General features: G+C 49.6%; 1 long non-coding RNA gene and 1 other non-coding gene across 3 annotated transcripts; both read right to left on the reverse strand.

Annotated features, from left to right (window-relative positions):
* Positions 1-2,601: 2,601 nt before the first annotated feature.
* Positions 2,602-4,901, reverse strand: LOC136107819 (uncharacterized). Of its 2 annotated transcripts, none has more exons than XR_011741411.1 (3): positions 4,617-4,901; positions 4,037-4,282; positions 2,602-2,879 (listed from the first exon to the last, which is right to left on the reverse strand). It is a non-coding gene; the product is annotated as an uncharacterized lncRNA (long non-coding RNA). The 2 variants fall into 2 exon arrangements; XR_010652332.2 differs by having other exon boundaries at positions 4,702-4,900.
* Positions 3,040-3,239, reverse strand: LOC136108024 (small nucleolar RNA SNORA74). The gene has a single exon (XR_010652355.1). It is a non-coding gene; the product is annotated as a small nucleolar RNA SNORA74 (small nucleolar RNA).
* Positions 4,902-5,919: the final 1,018 nt, after the last annotated feature.

The raw sequence follows: 5,919 nt of genomic DNA on the forward strand, positions 1-5,919 counted from the left end.
ATGGGAAGGCGCTCGGGGGCGGGGCTCGATCTGGCCCCGCCTCCCCGGCCGGGGCTGAGGGAAGCGGGGCGGGGGGAGGGGGGAACGAGAAAGCGTCGCGGGTTCGCGGCGCCCTCAGCCGCTTCCGCGCTCTCGCCCGCGCTGCCCCGTCATACCCACCCGCCACCGCGGGGACAGCCGGAGGAACAGTGCGGGCGTCGGTGCCCTCTGAACCCCAAGATGAAATGCGCCCTCAGCCATGGCGGAGGGAAACCCTCCTCACACAGCGCCAGGGCTCCTCATTGCTTGTCCAGCCTTCCATTGCTGGAAATGGAGGAGCGGGTAACGGTAGCCAGGCAGTTTAACATATAATTGCCCAAGATAATAAGGGTTCTTCGCTGCCACTTGGCTCTCTCATCCCCAAAGTGGCAGGGCAGACACCCAGTCCCTGCCGCTCCAGCCCGAGCGCTGCTCCTCAGCACCGGGAGCCTGGCACCATCGCTGTGATATTTAAGACAATGGGCTCTCCATGCCTATTGGGTTCATTAGAAGATTCTGGCAAAAGAAGGCCGCACGGATTATGTGCAAGGCTTTCCTTTTTATCTAAGCCGATATTGCCACCTTGTGCCGGTACGAGGAAAGTTCACTTTTCCTGCGCTTTCCTTAAATTTGTTGATTTTCGTGACCAGAATAGCACTCGGGCAAGGAATATTTCTCGTTTAAAATTCTTCTGTATTTGATATCCTTCTTTCCAATTAGATTTGTGGCAAAGGGCTCGGTCTCCCCATCGTCTTGGAAGCTGCTGTGTTTGGGCAGCTTTACAAAGGTGATGGATTGTGGCTGAATTTGGTCTCCTGAAGAGAAAAATCCACCCTTTGAATTCATCACAGACCGATTGTTCCTCTGTGTGTGTGGCTGGAGAGCACAGTGAAACAGTAACACAGAAGGCGCTGGAAAAAATCGGGAGGTTGGTACAAAATACATGTTGAAATAATATGAAAGTGCTCTGAGAACAATCGCGAGAAACGCAGCTCTCTTAACAAGCTCGGGATATAAAACAATTAAGTGCTCAAAACCAAACATATAAATCTAAGTTAACAATACTTCTGTGTTCCAACACTGCAGAGCAGTAAAAGCAAAGCGCCTTGATGAAATGTAAAGCGATCCAGCCACTTTTGCCCAGTAAAAGTCATATATAGATTGCAAAACGTACGGTGCTAATAAATAGAATCATAAATCACGCTAGCAGCTGCTGAGTACGAGAGCGAGCCCTGCTCCACTTCCCCGGCTTTATTTCAACATCAAGATTTTGTGCTTCTGAGACCACGTGGGTTTTCTCTCAATTTCCTTTGTTGTCCCTCGGTCAAGGCGCTGAACTGGCAGCGAGGTGAATCGTTCTGACCTTCATTGATTGCGTTTGGCTGCAGGAGCCGCGCAGCGCTGACCATCATGGCCCTGCTAACGCAGCTGCTGCGCTAACACGCTGTGCTCCAGCGCCTGTGCACATGCTGATCGCCAGAGAACGTTCATAACATCCCTATGTTGTTTTTCTTTTCCAGTATGTGCACAAAGCCCGGTGGATCTGGGGAAAAGTGCCACCCCTCCAGCTGTCTCCAGCATTGTGGGGCCTCAGAATTGCTGCCAACAGTTTTCCATCCTTTTCTGCTGCATTTTTTATTATAGCACAACCAGACCTGCAAGTCTTGGGTTCAGCCCCAAGACAAATGTAGTAGAGGTTTATCGCAGACACAGTTTTTCAAGGAAATAAGCCAGTCAGCGTGTATTTATTGTCCATGTAGCACATGCTTTATGTGGCTGACAGTAGGGCACATATTCCTAAATTTTTGCTGATTTCAGAAATACCTGGTGCAGAAGCAGAAACAGCAAGTGTGTTTTTTACCAGAGAGCCCTTGCAGTGAGAACTGGAGCCTATAGCCCCCCAAGGACAGCCAGACATGGGCACCCATCGCTCGCTCCCACACAAGCACCAGGGAAGATCGCTGGGTACAACACAAATCCTGGTCATTACTTGTGCAGATGAAACTTGTTCATACAGAACCAGTCAATATGTTGAATGCTCTGGCAAGTATTTCCACAAAACGTGTAAGAAATGCGTATTCAGAGATTAGTGGTAGATGGCAGAAGGGCTCACAGGGAAGCGAGCGGAGTCAGGGACACTTAAAAATTAGCAGAGCTGTGAAAACCTTGAGTGCTATAATTTGTTTATACCAACTGGAGCACCTATTTGACACAAACCATCAGTAACTAACCTGGGATGTGCCAGTGTTTTACCAAAAGCCTCACGTTTGTTTAATTTCCAAGTAGATGGTACTGCAGCATCTACAACAGGGTAACTGTAATGTAACATCACTGAAGGCCACTGAACTATTTTTTTAATAACTGAAAATGCATGTTTCAGCCTAAAAAAAGTGTTGGAGGAAAGGAAGCCTTGTTAAGGATCTGTCCTTGCAGCAGAGGGTACAATGGATAATGTGTGAGTAACAGGACAGTGTCCAGTGCTGCATTCCTGTCTCTTCAGTCTCCCACAGACAGGAATTCACCGTGACTTTCCAATCCTGCTACACCCCACAGCCTTAGGAGATAAAACCCAAAAAGACCATGTTTAAATTAAAATAAGTTTAATAAATACAGGTCACAGAAAAAAAAAATATTTTAAGCAGTGAGAGAGGATTACCAATTAACAAACTATGTGTGTAATTCCTGTTACACCTTGCCCCCAACCACCTTTGATGTTTCAAGCTACTACATCCAGATCCTGACAAGTGGAAGTTCCCATGTTCTCAATCTCTTTCAAATGGGCACCAACAGTTGATTCCTTTTCTTCTGTCAACTACTGCCCCAGCGAGCCCCCACCTGCAGTGAAATGTCCAAACCACTGCCTGTAATTAAAAAACAGACAGACAGTTAACAGGAGGATCTCTAAAGATCCCAAATTCAACCCTTAACACTGACCAGTTAAATTACCTGACCTTCGTTTTTATCTAACTCAATATTAAGCAAAATATCTGCAACAGATTCATTTATGTATTTAGACTGTGCGCTGTCTGCATCCAATCCAGGACTGACTCCACGCAGGAGTCCCTCCACTCTCTAGCATGCAGAGCGCTGCCGAAACCCAGCCCGGCCAGCACTAGAACAGCCCCGGCGGTGCCAGGAGCAACTCGGCAGCGTGTTTCTCTCCCAGCGGCATAACACCGACCCCAGCACTGAGCAGCAATGGGCAGCTGACTACCGCTGGGCCAAACACCACTCAAAACTGTGTTTTTCAAGGACTGGAGGAAGCAGAGACGCAAAAGTATGTCCCCTGGCGATGCGAGGCTTAGAAGAGAGCACAGAACAGTTTTTAAAATGACTTTGTTCTGTTTTTCTCTCAGGTAATTACAATTTTACCAGCTGTATGTTGCATTATGACACGACACCAGCGTTTCCCTCTTCCGCTTGTGCTAACAGGGATATTTCAAGTTGTTCAAGCGATGTGTGGAGTGGCGTGCTGTAATTTCTATGGTTATTTCTGATTATTAAATGTGTTCATGTGTAACTGTTTGGAGGATGAGGAGGGTCAGAGAGAAGTATCAAAAAAGCTGAAGCCTGCATTAGAGTACCTGAAGGTTTTATCCCTTTTTAGTTAATATGTAATTGCAGTTATTAAGTGGAAACTATTGAGTTTCCACTGGTGTTACTGAAACTGGTGAAACTTTTGAGTTGCCATAGAGTGGAAAGAAGCGACGCGCCATTTCTGATCCTACTCTGAAAGCCTTTTACTTTCCTATTGCTCTCAAAACCAGTTTCACATTTAGTAGATTATTAGAAATATTTGCTTTTGTTAATTAAAACCCTATCTGGCATTTAAAAATGGAAGATTTAAATCTGATTTAGTTTATATAGACCTTTTAAAACAGGGCTGTATAAATGTAATTTTAGGACTGTGTAAATAGTCCTAAAATTCCCTTTGGCCCTTTGAAGGCAACCGTGAGGCTGATGTGGCCCGCAGTGACGAGTCTGACACCCCTGGGTTACACACAACGGCAGAACAAACCGTTTTTTGCCCATTTCCCGGCATCGGTGTGTGCTGAGTCCTCACCCACGCTGCTCTGAGCGTTCCCGGCGCCTCGCGTGCGGTTGCGGGCTCACTGCCCCACGGCACGGGTTGCACCGCTGCCAAACGCGGGGGTTTCACCGATGAGGAACGTTGGTGAGGAGCCGAACCTGCGGGTGCACCGTCCAGAGAGGCCCTGGCACCCAGAGCCGGGTCACACACCTCAGCCTCCGCCAGCTGGAAACCCTGCAGAGAGCACGACAGAAACATCACGTATTCCGTTAATTAAATCTGTATTAATAAAGCTAAACGGCTGGGATCAGCCTTGCAGAAGGGAAAAGTAAAAGAAAAAATCAAACTGAATAACAGGCTGAGAAATTACTTCTAAACGGCAGAGCCTGAACAAATTACTTTGCGGTCCCAGGGCCTCACAGGTTATCAGCCAGCGTGACCGAATTGCGTTTCGGCAATTAATAGCAATTATAAAGGCGAGCGGGGGGTATCGCACATGGCGGTTTGCATTCCCAGAGCCCCGGGGAGAGGTGAGGCAGCCCGGGCCGCCACCCCGGTGCTCGCTCACCTCATGGCGGCCGAGCAGGGGGTCCCGGTGCTTCCCGCTCACCCCATGGCGGCCGGGCTGGCAGATCCCAGCGTCTCCTCCTCACCTCATGGCGGCCGGACCGGGGGTCCCAGCGTCTCCTCCTCACCCCATGGCAGCCGAACCGGGGACACTCCCGGCACCTCCCGCTCACCTCATGGCGGCCGGAGCGGAGCTCCCAGCACGCCCCGCTCACCCCACGGCAGCCGGCGCACAGAGAGCGCGGTCCCCGCCGCCCCGCTGAGGTGATTCCGCAGGCGCCGCCTCGGCCGCTCCCCTCGGGGCGGGCCCGGGTCCCGGGACGGCCTTTCCCGGGCAGGCTGGGTAAAAATAGACTCAGTCAATAGAGGAAGGTGAGCGACAGCGGCGTGGCTGCTCCTTCTGTGTGTTCGGGGGCCGAAAAAATGCTGCTTGACATTGACAACCAGTGATAGGACGGGGGGCAACGGGTGCAAGCTGGAACACAGGAGGTTCCACTTTAATTTGAGAAGAAACTTCTTCATGGTGAGGGTGGCAGAGCCTGGCCCAGGCTGCCCAGGGAGGTTGTGGAGTCTCCTTCTGTGCAGACATTCAAACCCGCCTGGACACCTTCCTGTGGAACCTCAGCTGGGTGTTCCTGCTCCATGGGGGGATTGCACTGGATGAGCTTTCCAGGGCCCTTCAACCCCTGACATTTTGTCACTCTGTGGTGTGCAGTATGAGCTTGTGTCTGATTGTGCAGCGCTTGTAGGGACAAACAGCATATCGGCAGCGCCAGTCCCCAGCTCTGACAGACAATTTAGATTATAAAAGTGAACCCCATAGGCATAACGTAACAGAAACCTAACAGAAAAACAACAGCTCTGTAGAGACTGGACATGAGGCGAAGCGGGATGTCCTTGGTTTGCAAGCTGGGAAAGCAGAATGTTCCGCTGAATGAAGAAAGAGCTACGTGACTTTAGCTGAGTAACAGTGCAAAATGACAATGTGCACGCTCAAGAAATTAGGTCAAGAAGCCGACACAAGGCGGGCACCGGTCTGTGAAGATGCCAGAGAGCCCAATGAAGACTCTGGAATACCAATACTGCTGGCAAAGGGCGGAGTTATGGCAATAATTTATGTTTAATGCATTAACTAAGTGGTAGAAACAAATGAATATGCAATAGGTATATGTAATAAGTATCAAGAAGCACAAATCACACACACACTTGGTCAGAGGAGCAATCCTCTGAACGTCCAGTGTGCTGTAATAGAAGAGCTGCTTTTAACACTTTCAAAGCAGCGTTAAGGAGTCCTTTTGCTGACT

The sequence above is a fragment of the Patagioenas fasciata genome, chromosome 14, assembly GCF_037038585.1.
Source record: "Patagioenas fasciata isolate bPatFas1 chromosome 14, bPatFas1.hap1, whole genome shotgun sequence".
Taxonomy (NCBI): Eukaryota; Metazoa; Chordata; class Aves; order Columbiformes; family Columbidae; genus Patagioenas; species Patagioenas fasciata.